Consider the following 13,548-nt stretch of genomic DNA (forward strand, 5'->3'; position numbering starts at 1 on the left):
TCTAAAAAGTAGTGAGGAAATAAAGTTCCATACCATATTTTCATGTAGAAACTCTTAACAGCATTAAAAAAGCCCAAATTACTAGAGAGTAATCTGGAAAGAATGCACACTGAGTTTCTTATGTATGTGAATCTGTTATTTTGGATTCATGCAACAGAAAAACTAATCAGTAGCATCCTAAACAAATAAAGGGCTTATTTTCTTCTTGTAACAGAAAGTCCAGAGATGGAGAATGTAGGGTAGTCCATAGTGGCTATTACAGTTGCTCAAGGAGACTATCGAGTGTCCATCTCCTTCTGTCTATTTTGCGGTTTTTGTACACATGCCCCCAGTGATTGTTGTGCATCCAGGTTTGGATGCACATTCTAGGCAGGAGGAAGAGGAGGAGGCCAAAGCTGAAGGACAAAGGGGCTGGGGCAATCCAGTTTTAAGCAAATGATTTAAGCAAGGGAAAGGCAGGCTGCGAATGGCTTTGGGGAAGCTAGTCATTACTGACTGCCACAGTGTGGAACAAAGGGTTCAGGTAAAGGTGGCAAAGAGAAAGAAACTTCCAAGTTAATTTTAAGCAGGTAAAACCCAAGTGCTTAATGATAAGTACAATTTATGAACTAGAATTGTCTTCCACACTACATAAAGATTTCCCTAATTTGCCAAAACGTTTTGTTGACTTTTAGGTTCATATAAAACATAAAGACTTAAAAGGTAGGTGCAAAGCCTGAAAATTGTATTTGTATAAGATTTTATCGTCTTACACAAATGACCTGAAAAGACAGCAGAGAAAACTTGGTATTTATAATACTAGTGCATATTAATCTTACGTGTAACTTCTGCTCTAAGCCAGCTAACCAAGTTTCTTTGTTTAGTTTACAAAGGTTGTAAATTCAATATTCTTATTACAGACATTTTCCATTCCAGCATCTAAATAAGCAAAGTCCTTTTGGGTCTAATTTATTTAAATAAAATCTATTCCTTTTTAAGGAGCTACTTGTATTTTCCTTTCTTAGAGGAAGATTTTCGATTCCCAATAAATACACATACAAATGAGAAGGAATTGTGATATAAGGAACTCTTGGACTTGGAAACCTATAATTCTTTCTTTCTTTCTTTCTTTTTTTTTTTTTTGTGGTACTGGTGTTTGATCTCAGGGTCTCATGCTTGCTATGCAGGTGTTCTACTCCTTGAGCCATTCTGCCAGCCCAGAAACCCCTGTTTCAAATTCGGGCTGCTAGATACTCTCCAGCTATAGGATTTTTGGTTGTTATGTAATCTTTGTGAAATTTCCGTTTTCATATATTATCTCATGTGACTGCTGTGAAGAGTAATTATAAAATAATATATAAAAGTCCTTTACAAAGTATTGTTTTACTTATTCTTCTTATATGTGGAGGGTTTCCATGATTAATTTCCCTGAAGATAAAATTAGCAAATACAAAGGGTAGTTCTGAGTGAAAATTATAGTTACTTTAGGTTTTTAGGTATTTTTTGTTTTGGTAGTACAGGGGTTTGAACTCAGGGCTTCACACTTGGGAGGCAGGTGTTCTACTTGCAGCCTTTTTTTTTTTTTGGTTATTTTGGGGATAGGGTACTGATTTTTGCCGAGGCCATCTGGATTGCAATCGTCTTATTTTATGCTTCCTGCAGTCTTTGGGATAACAGGTGAGCACCACCACACCCAGCTTTTTTTCCTGTTGAGAATGGCGGTCTCACTAGGGGCATGGCTTGAGTGGTAAAGTGCTTGCCTAGCAAGTGTGAGGCCCTGAGTTCAATCCCCAATACCACACACAAAAAAAGAAAATAGAGCCTTTAAAAGAGAATGGGGGTGCTTGCTTTGGCAGCACATATACTAAAATTGGAATGATACAGAGAAGATTAGCATGGCCCCTGCGCAAGGATGACATGCAAATTCGTGAAGCAGCCCATATTTAAAAAAAAAAAAAGAGAATGGGGCTCTCTTCCCAGGCTGGCCTGGAACTATGATCCTCCCAATCTCAGCATCCCTTGTAGTTTCGGATGATAGACATGTGCCACTTTGCCCACCTATTGGTTGAGATTGTCCTTCCGATCTCAGCCTTCCAAGTAGCTGGGATTGCAGGTGAGCTACCAGGTCCCTGGCACTTTTTGTTTTCTTAATGATAGACATTCTGAATGGGCTGAGAAGGAATCTCAGTGTACTTTTGATTTGCATTTCCTTGGTGTCTAAAGATGTTGAACGTTTTTTCATTGGCTATTTGTACTTCATTTGAAGTGTTTTCAGTTCATTCTAACAATACTTTTTACTCATTTATTTGACACTTACTGAATTACCCCATGGAGGGATTAGGGGTCCAGGGGAAAAAGATTCCTTACAGTAAGGCAGGGGGGAAGTGAGAAGAGAGAGAGAAAATGTCAAACAGATTCCTTTACAGAACCATGCATTTTATTATATAGGTATGCACAGAATGCTGTGGTGGCAAGTAGGAGGCACTTGACTGACCTAGGAGGTCTTTAGTGGGTAGGAGGCCTGTCATGGCTGGTTTTGAAGGCTGAGGAGTGAGCCAGACAGAGAAGTGGTTTTACGTTTATTAAGTGTATGAAAAACACATAGTGTAGTAGTGAAAGCAATCATAAACACACAGATCTTAAAGGCATTTCAGTTTTTGATTGGGCCATATAAATTCTTAATGTATATACATTTTTTTATACCTTGGGAAGAACTGGAAAGAGTTTATGATCTAAATCTAGCAATGTGTAAAATGGGAATGATGTTATTTCCTTATATTTCCTTATGAATTGTGAAGAATTAATTATGAGGTGGTAAGTTTTACAGTCTGAATAACATGTAAGTGTTGATTGTATTATTAATTTTTGATGTTTTGTATTAAAATTTGATGTTCATTGGCTTTTTAGTAAATCATTATTTCTAGTGTTCCATGCAGAATAAGAAATTATTTTTAGCCAGGCATGGTGGTGCATACCTGAAATCCCAGCATTAGTGAGTTTGAGGATAGCCTGGGCTACATAGTGAGACCTTGTCTCAAAACAGCCACTACAGCCCCCTTCCTTCTCAACTCAGATTGTTATCAATTCCTTCATTAAATATATACTTCAATACTGTATGCTGGATAGATTTTATTTTATAATAACCAATCAGTATATTATTATAAATAAAGAAATGGTGATTTTTTTGAAGTATAAAATCATATTTCTTGATTTTGTTCTTTTTAAAAATCTTTTATTAGGATATGTTCATTATATGGGGGGATTCATAGTAATAATTCTGATTAGTCTTATATTGTACATTATTTACGTTGCCCCATCATCTTTCCCCTTAAAGTGATTGCAAGAGGTTTTTTAGTTCTGTTTCATATAGGTATATGAAGTCCATCAACCATACACCGTCACCTTAAACTTTTTCCTTCCCCTTTCCCCCTGATTTTTTTTTTTGGTAGCACTGGGATTTGAACTCAGGGCCTACACTTTGAGCCCTATTTTTGTGATGTGTTTCTTTGAGATAGGGTCTCATGAACTATTTGCCTGGGCTGACTTTGAACTGTGATCCTCCTGATCTCTGCCTCTTGAGTAGCTAGGATTACAGGTGTGAGCCACCAGTGCCCTGCCTTTTTTTTGAGACTATGTTGTCCAACGTTGGCTTTTGATTTCTTATTTCAAGTAATAGGTAGATGATCTTTTGCCTTTATTATTATTTTATTGTGGCAGACTTGAATGTCTTGATTTTTGTATTGACTGTATTCTCCTTTTGGGTGTTTTCTATTCATTGCCTTTATCTTTTTTTTTTTTTCACTAGGTAGCTTTGTATGGTGGTTAAGGTTGTAGTTTGAGGTCGTAGTATATAGATTTATAATCCCAGCTATATCTCTTAGCTGTGTTACTTAGGCAAATTAACTCTGTGTCTTAGTTTCCCTCATTGGTAAAATGGGTGATAGTAGTACCCATCTCATACGACTGTTTTTTTTTTTTTTTTTTTTTTGCGGTACTGGGGCTTGAACTCAGGGCCTTCACCTTGAGCCACTCCACCAGCCCTATTTTTGTGAATGTTTTTTTGAGATAGGGTCTTGTGAACTATTTGCCCATGGTGGCTTCGAACCATGATCCTCCTGATCTCTGCCTCCTGAGTAGCTAGGATTACAGGCATGAGCCACTGGCACCTGGCTCATAGGGCTATTTTGAGAATGGTATGAGGTAACACATGTGAAGTACTTGTAAAAGTATCTGTCATATAATAAGCACAACTACTGTTAATTATTTCATACTTGTGCATTTCTCAAGGATAAATTCTTGTAAAGACAGTGTTGGAAAATAGCTATCACCAAATTACTGTCTTAAAATGTTCCTTTCACATTAAAAACTGCACAGTAACTCACTTGTTACCTCAGTATTGTGAGATTGTGTCCAAGCTCTTGTTTCAGTGTTTTGTTTCTGTGTTTATCTATACTTCTAAGAAATCAAAAGATTCGTGTATAAATGATACATATTTTCTATTTTTTTTTCTGATTTTTGAGGCAGGGTTTTGCTGTGTAGCCCAGGCTGGCCTTGAACTTGCTATCCTCTTGCCTCAGCCTCCTGAGTGCTGGGAATTCAGGAGTGTGCCACCATACCTGGCTCTTTTGATTAAAAAATTTCAAAAATAGAACAAAATTTAAAATGTTAGCCCCTTGATTACCTATGTATACACTATCTAGATTCTTTTTTTTTTTTCCCCCTGTAAATGGTCAGGTATTTTCTGTATTTTTATGGAGGGCTAGTTAATATTTGACTTTGGAGGTTAAATTGTCGCTCTCACAAGTACTGAATTCTGTAGTTGAGGTGAAAAAGCAGCCACATAGACAATAATAGATGAATAAATGGGAATGGCATTGTTCCAATTAAACAGTATTTACAAAAAGGACAGCAGCTGAGTTTGACCTGGGCTGTAGTTTGCCATTCCCTGATCCAGGTTAAACAAGTTGCCGTATTTGCTTTCTTTGTGAATGTGTTTGTATACACATGTGTGTATATTTTTCTCACCCACTGGAGAATAAGTTGCAATCATTATGGTGCTATGCCCTTTATTATTATTGCCTAAAAATAACCTCACTATACCCTTTAGTATCTCAGCATGTGTCTCCTAAAAACGATCACGTTCCCCTGTATTACCACAATACCATTATCACTTGACAATTTTGTTTTAACAGACTAAGGTTCTATGAGATAGAACAAAAAGTATGAAGTCCTTAGGTTTGCTCCATAATAGTTAACTGACTTTCTCAGTTCCTATTTTTCCCCTATCCTAGTCTTGATTTATTGAGATAAAAGTCTACACCGAGGAAAGCTGTTTGCTGATTTAATTTGACCCACTTGCACAATCACATAAAAGGAGTGTTTTTTTTTTTTTTTAATTTGTATGTGTTTGTTTTTATTTTTAAAACCCTGGGTTTTGTTTCTGTATTTTATATGATTTGAAAATGAAGAGTTATATCTAATGCATAATCAAAAGAATGTATTTTACTAAGTTACATATGGTCTTTGATGTTTCTATTTGAAATGAAGTTAGGTAAAGCAAATTAATGTACTTAAAAAAAAAGTGGCCAACTTTGTTAAAGAAGTTAACAAATTTAATTTTATTGTGCTTTTACTTGATAGGAAAAATTTATAACACTTCAAGTAAAGCTATTCCACTCTGAAAAGTTGTGCTGCAAATTAAGGAGGGCCTTCATTCCCAAATTTAGCACTGTGCATTATGTATTCCCCTCCTCTTCTGGTATCATCTCTTAGGCTATGGATGTACAGTGTCATTTAATTCTGACCTTTTAAAAACATTAGTTGACTTGATTAGTATGGTGAAATTGTAGGCTACATTTAGGAATAGTGTACAGTAAGATGAGATGAGTAAGATTTTATTCTTTTTAGGTTAACGACGATAACTTTGGGTTTTTATTTTTTTTTGTGGTACTGAGGTTTAAACTCAGGGCCTCATACTTCTCTGCCACTTGAATCACTCCATAAGCCCTTATGAAAACTTAATGGGAGGTAAGCAGCCTATTAGAACACACTCAAGAGTCTTTAGAATACACTCAAGATTCTTACTGTATCTTTGATTTGGAAGCAAAATGTGTACAATTATGACGGAAAGAAACACAGCAGCAAGTCATTCAGGATGGCTGGAGTAAGTACTGAGGATTGAGGTCGGGCATGAATTTGGGAGGGAAAAGCAGAATATGATCATAGGGGCCAGGTAAAGAATTTGGCCTTTTACTCTCTTGGTAGAGAGTGGGTGGGAATAATAGATTCCAACAATTCCCAAAATGGAAATAATGATATTTTTTTCTGATTGTAAAAGGAAGACAGGTTATAAAACATGCAAGTAAAAATAAAATGAAAAGTAGGGGATATACCCTATTTACTAGAAATACTTACTGCCCAGTAGTTTGCTGTGTAGTGTAACAGAGGAGAATTTGATGATCAGTTTTGCAACGTTGTGGATGGTAGTGAGGACAAAAGTGATGGCAGTGGAAGTGGGAGGTGGTTAGAGAGGTCCAAATGAGACATGATGAGGGTAAGGACCTGTTCCTTAGTGCCAGCTGTGGGGGTTGACAGGGACAGGGCTGGGGGGAAGTTCGAGTGATATGTAGGTGGGTAGGACTCAGTGACCAGTTGAGTGAGCTGGGTGAAGAGATAAGTGGCTGGGTCCAGAAACTGGAACCAAATTGTAGCACCATTTGAATGGGCATTAAAAGGAAATGCAGTAGGTTTTGTTTTTTTGTTTTTTTTTTACCCGTAGCATAATTCCAGAGCGGAAATCTATTCCTGTGTTTCTAGGCTTATTTAGAAGGCAAGGGTGAAAGTAAGTATTCTGTGCTGTTTTAGCAGATAAGAGCTACTGTATTAGGTCTCTTTCTCTTTCTAATTATGTTTTCTGTTGTGCTAGTTAAGCATAGCAGAGTCCTTTAAGAAGTTGCTTCTGTTTTGGTGTATAACATTAGTTTTTACTCTTCACAAAGTTCCTGTTATGATGTTTAAATTTTTATTCTGAGGAATTAGTTTCAGAGTAGGTTAAGGGAGCCACTTGGGCAAGTTATTGGATGCTGACTGGACCTTTGAGTAGAATCTTTTTTTTTTTTTAACCGAATCTGCTATGGGATTTACTTCACAAAACCTCTGTTCTTTGTTATACTCACAATAATGCAGTCTTGGCATGACTTTGAGTTTGCAGGCACAGTGAAGGGTCCTCAGTGTTTAGGTAACTAAAAGATGCATTGTTGTTTAATGACTGGAGGTTATGGGACTAAGGCATTCATTCATGGATAAGAAAGACTTAGGTCACTAATGCCAGCCTCACTTGCATTCACATAGATGTACATGAAATTTAATATGAATTAAAATTTCTGAATTTAAAAATATTCCTACAAAAGGAAATTTCATGCTCTTTTTTTTTTTTTTTTTTTGGTTGTTCATCTTTGTGTTGAATAATTCTTACCATTGGGGTATTAAAAATTCTGTCTCATTGAAAAACCTCGTGCCACAATTTTGGGGCATTTCTTTGATTTTATGTTACATTCTTTCATGAACCTCTTATAAAGAGTTGCCTAAAAGAACTTTCTCAATGGAATCCCAGCAGCTCAGCAACTAAGAGATAGCTTAGATAAATGGGACTTCATAAAACTAAAAAGCTTCGCTCAACAAAAGAAATGGTCTCTAAGCTGAAGAGAACACCCACAGAGTGGGAGAAAATATTTGCCAGCTACACATCAGACAAAGGACTGATAACCAGAATATACAGAGAACTCAAAAAACTAAATTCTCCCAAAATTAATGAACCGATAAAGAAATGGGCAAGTGAACTAAACAGAACTTTCTCAAAAGAAGAAATTCAAATGGCCAGAAAACACATGAAAAAATGCTCACCATCCCTAGCAATAAAGGAAATGCAAATTAAAACCACACTACTAAGATTCCACCTCACCCCTGTTAGAATAGCCATCATTAGCAACACCACTAACAGGTGTTGGCGAGGATGGGGGGGTGGGGTGAGGGGAGAAAGGAACCCTCTTACACTGCTGGTAGGAATGTAAACTAGTACAACCACTCTGGAAAAAAATTTGGAGGCTACTTAAAAATCTAAACATAGATCTACCATATGATCCAGCAATACCACTCTTGGGAATATACCCAAAAGAATGTGACTCAGGTTACCCCAGAGGCACCTGCACACCCATGATTATTGCAGCACTATTCGCAATAGCCAAGTTATGGAAACAGCCAGGATGCCCCACTACTGGATTAAGAAAATGTGGTATCTATACACAATGGAATTTTATGGAGCCATGAAGAAGAATGAAATGTTATCATTCGCAGGTAAATAGATGGAACTGGAGAACATTATTCTGAGTGAGTTTAGCCTGGCCCAAAAGACCAAAAATCGTATGTTCTCCCTCATATGTGGACATTAAATCAAGGGCAAACACAACAAGGGGATTGGACTTTGATTACGTGATAAAGCGAGAGCACACAAGGGAGGTATGAGGATAGGTAAGACACCCAAAAAACTAGATAGCATTTGTTGCCCTCAATGCAGAGAAACTAAAGCAGATACTTTAAAGCAACTGAGGCCAATAGGAGAAGGGGACCAGGAACTAGTGAAAAGGTTAATTTGAGAAGAATTAACTTAAAAGATGACACACATGTACAGGAAAGCAATGCGAATCAACTCCCTGTATAGCTATCCTTATCTCAAGTAGCAAAAACCCTTGGTCCTTCCTATTATTGCTTATACGCTCTCTTCAACAAAACTAGAGATAAGGGTAAAATAGTTTCTGCCTGGTAGTGAGGGGGTGGGGAGGAGAGGGAGGGAGCTGGGGTAAGGGGGGAGAAATGACCCAAACATTGTATGCACATACGAATAATAAAACAATCCCAAACACCAAAAAAAAAAAAAAAAAAAACAGGTTGCCTGAGTATACATGCACTGTCATAGTAATACATTTCTTTTGAGGTTTAGAAAGATCTGGGTAAGGACTACTGAAACACAATAGTCACAGTATTTTTTCCCTAGGTTACTCTCTTGTATCCTTACTATTTTTACTCACCTTTTAATGGATGCACTTATTTATCTGAGATATTATTCTAAATATTATATGGTAAGAAATAGGCTTTTCTTAGGCTTACTAATTAGAATTGTGTAACAGACATACAGATTTTAGGGGGGGCCAGTGTCGCTTGCAGTACTTTCTCCTGCTTATACTGGAGAGTATGAAAGGAGACCATAATGATAAAGATATGTTCAGAAAATTTGCTGCTGTTTTTTATTCGTGCTTTAAAATTTATTTCAGAAAGCTTCATTTTCAGTTCCATCAGTTGTGCTCTTTAAAGTTGAGTCTTTTCCCCCTCATGTAAAACGTGGCTTTCTTGCACCCAGAAAGAATGTTGCAAAAAATGATGAAACATTTGGAAGCTAAGTAAACTGGTGAGTTTTTAATTGATAACATTCTCTTGATCCCTGTATTTTATGTTTATACCTAACAATTAAAGGCTAGCATGTAGTGGGAAGCATTAGAGACAGATTTCTGAGCTCAGAACCTAGCTATTTAACAAATTATGTACTTTTACATTTATATTGTGTTACCTTTACATTGAGGTAAAAAGAACTATCTCACAGGACTTTTGAGGGTGAGTCAAAATAATCTACATGAAGAACCTAATACAGTGGTACATTAGCGGGCGTTAAAACACCCTGACTCCTATTTACTTAACAAACTTGAGATCATAAAAGGTGAAAAATTAAAATCTTGAGGTTTCATTTTTTCTTTTAAAAAATTAAAATAATCCTAAATGCCATGGCTTCTAAATTTTTCAAAGATGTGATACTCTTCTGTGCAACCATAGTACCTTGGGGTTTTTCTCTTTAAAAGAGCTCATCATTCTATATGCTAATTGTCTAGTACTGTGTCTGTGATTCTAGAGTCAGCATACCAAACCTGGACTTAAGTGTGGGAGATACACTTTTATTTTTTTTAGTACACCTGTATTCTAAGTGAACCTAAATCTAGGTAATATACACATTTTTATGCTGCTACTAGTGATCTTTTTAAAATGCAAACCAAAATTGTCATAATCCTGGGTACACATAATTGTTCCTAAATAAATATTTGTTCTAAGTGTGTCTTGAAAAGAGAGAATACTTCAGGACTATTGGAAAAAAAAAAACCAAAAAAACCCAAATGTATCCATCCATTCAGGAAAATTGGTTTGTTTAGGAAGAAAAGTGGTATTATTTCTTCTCCTTCCTCCGATCTCTTCCTTTTCTCCCTTCCTTCCTCTTTCCCTCCTTCCTTCATTGTTCTTCGACAGGGTCTGGCTATGTATCTCAGGCTGGTCTTACACCTGTGATCTTTCTCCCTCAGCTTCCCCAGTGCTGGGATTACAGACATGCATGCCTGGCAAAAATCCTAATACCTTCTGATATTTCTTGATATTGGATTTTTTTTATTTGAAATGAAGGTAGCGGTATGGTTTTTAAGTTCTTGAGAATATGAGGGGCTTTGCTTGTGCTAAGCACACAAACTACAGAGCTACACCCACAGCCAAGCTATGAGATTTTTGAAGTCCTTAAAAATGACTTTCTTGGCTGGAGGCATAGCTTAAGCAGTAGAGCACCTACACAGCAAGTGCAAAGCTCTGAATTCAAAACCCTAGTACTGCTAAAAAACCTCCAAATCACTGTTTTTATAACGTATGTTAATAAAATGGACCTAAAAATGCTTCTGGCTGGGCACCAGTGGCTCATGCGTCTAATTCTAGCCACTCTGGAGGGAGAGATCAGGAAGATCAGAGTTCGAAGCCAGCCAGGACAACAAAAACAAAAACAAAAAACCCCCCAAAAAACCTACCACCAAAAAAGGGCTGACAGAGTGGTTCAAGTGGTAAGAGCACCTGCCTAGCAAGTGTGAGCTCAGGCTTGAGTTCAAACGCCAGTGCCAAAAAAAAAAAAAGGGTTCAGTTTCTGTCAACATTTATTGAGTTCTTCTTCTATGAGCTCTACACCTTGTGCAAAGGGCTATGGAAAGTCAAGGAATTATAAATGGTCTTTATCCTCAGGGGCTTTCACTTTAGTCACAAAGGCAACTAAAAACCAAAATTGCATAATAGTTGAAAAGTACTATAGTACATGAAGAGGAAAGGTAAACACAAAAGAAGATTCATTAATATTTGATGCATGAATGTGTTGTCTTTGCCTGGGTATGTGGTGGGTATGGCAGGAAAGCTTTTTGGAGAAACTGAGATTTGAAGTGTGCATAGAGATTATGTGTGCATACTTTGTGCAAAGGCAGGGTAGGGGAGCATGAGAAACTTACAAGTGGGTCTCTATGGCTGAAGGAGAAGCTGTACAAAGAAGCAGAGCCCAAAGACATCATAAAAGGAGCTGTGTGCTAAGGTAAGGACTTTGACAATTTTGATTTGCATTTTAGAAAAATCAGTAATGGAAATATAAAAGTGGGTGTATTAGTTTTAAGTTCACCTAGAATAAATACATATAGGTGATCTCAACAAAACCAGAGGTATACTTCTCACACACAAGTCCAGATTTGGTATGATGTTCTAGTATCACTGTCTTCTGGCATATCTTCCATTACCAGAAGGTCCAAAATGACTGTTGTGCACGTCTAAACTACAAGCACACTCTTAGCTAAGTCAGGCCCCTTTAAGTAGCTTTCCGGGAAGTTCCGTCCAATGTCTGGTTTCCATCTCATTGGCCTACATACTCTTGACATTTTTGCTTATCCATTCTTCATTAATGCATACATCTTTTGTGTCTACCTTTTGTCTATTGTAAATAATACTGCTATGAACATGGGTGTCTACAAATATCAGTTCTCTTAACTGTGTATCCAGAAGTGGAATTACTGAGTCGTATGGTAATTCTATGCTTATTATTTTTTTGAAATGGGGTCTTGCTATACTGCCCAGCTTGGTCTCAAACTCTGAGCTCAAGTGATCATCTCACCTCAGCTTTGGAGTAGCTGGGACTACAAGCGTGTACCACCATGCCCAGCTGTCTATGGTTCATTTTTGAAGGAACTGTCATACTTTTTATTGCATCACCATAGCTATTGCATCACTTTGCATTTCTACTCATAGTACACAGGGTTCCTATTTATCTAGGAACCAGCCCTTGTTAATTTCTTTATTTTTCTTACCTTAATGGGAGGTGGTGGTGCTGAGGATAAAATCCAGGGCCATGTGCGTGCTAGGTAAATTCTTTCGCACTGATGTACATTCTCAGCCCATGTTTCTTTTCTTTCCTTTTTTTGGCAGCAGCGGGTGGAGGAGGATAATAGTCATTATAATGTTATCACAGTCATAACACATCATGAAAAGTAGTGTAGATAGTATCATTGTATTGGAATTTTTTTTAACATTTATAAAATGTTTGAGTTACATAATGTTAGCAAGTTTAAAAACCAAAATTTTTCAGTGTTATTTGGCATATGTTCTTAATTTTTCAGGACTTTTTGTTTTTAAAGATTTCAGTATTTTTCTTTGAGTTTCATGTCATAAGCATGTTGCCTCTCCAACCCTTTTTGTGGTGCTGGAGTTTGAATCCAAGGCCTCGAATACTAGGCACATCTATATCATCTTATTTCCCATCTTATTATATGTTTTGTATGACAATCATTTTAATTGTAATTTAAGAAAATGTTGCAAATGCTGATTCTAGAGCATAAAATAAAAACTTTAAGATTTATAATTGTTTCGCTTCTTGCATATAGATAGTATAGATAGATACTTGGTTTGTGCGATTTTAATTCCATAGATTGGATGATATAGTGACTAAAAGCATGGCTTTTTAAGTAGTTTGGGTTTGAATTGTTACTTTTGGCTGCATGCTTTTAAGCAAGTTTCTTAAATTCCTTACATCTCATTTTTCATCTATGAAGTGGAATAATAATAGAACTCAGAATTATTCCTACCTACCATATCATAATTCTATGTAAGCATTTATTGCTATTGTCTTATCGAACAGGATCTTTCTCTTCTTGGTTTTAGAAATATATGTTATGCAAGTAGTTACTGTGTTTCAAACAGTTATATCACAAGTACTTAGCTTCAAATGTCTCAAGTCAGCTTTAGAGGAGGGTGCAGTCTAGAAGGTTGTTTTGGGAAGATTACACTTGCGGCAGGTAATGCTGGTCAAATGGCTAAATTAATAATATGCAGTTGTGAATTGTATATCCATGACAGTTGTTCTAGGCTGTCCTGGACAAATTAACCTTTTTGCTTTGCTTCTTTGAGCTCCTTACACAGCTCCTCAAATTCCTGACTAGACATTCTGTATTTTCATTGCTCTTTAGTTAATAACTTTTATTAAGTTGCTAATATTGTAAGTCAAACACTTGCACTTAAATTTTTGCAAACTATAACAGATTTATAATTTTTGTTTTTTTTGGTGGTCCTGGGGTTTGAACTCAGGGGTTTACACTTGCTAGGCAGGGGCTCTACTTCTTGTGTCATGCCTCCAGCCCTTTTTTCTCTGGTTCTTTTTAAGAAAGGGTCTTATCATCTCATCTTTTTTTT

The 13,548-nt window shown here is 36.7% G+C and overlaps 1 protein-coding gene and 1 non-coding gene across 6 annotated transcripts in view; both read left to right on the forward strand.

Annotated features, from left to right (window-relative positions):
* Cdk19 (cyclin dependent kinase 19) overlaps positions 1-13,548 on the forward strand; it is a 153,404-nt gene that overhangs the window by 11,750 nt on the left and 128,106 nt on the right. The window contains exon 1 of one of the 5 annotated variants that reach the window (XM_074076781.1): positions 11,384-11,407. The exons of the other annotated variants lie outside the window; for them this stretch is intronic. The gene's annotated coding sequence lies outside the window, so the exon portion shown is untranslated. Of the gene's footprint in view, positions 1-11,383; positions 11,408-13,548 lie in introns of those variants that run through there. 5 annotated transcript variants of the gene reach the window in all.
* LOC141415948 (U6 spliceosomal RNA) lies at positions 1,820-1,926 on the forward strand. Its single transcript, XR_012440895.1, has one exon. It is a non-coding gene; the product is annotated as a U6 spliceosomal RNA (small nuclear RNA).

Source organism: Castor canadensis, chromosome 1 (assembly GCF_047511655.1).
Source record: "Castor canadensis chromosome 1, mCasCan1.hap1v2, whole genome shotgun sequence".
Lineage (NCBI taxonomy): Eukaryota > Metazoa > Chordata > Mammalia > Rodentia > Castoridae > Castor > Castor canadensis.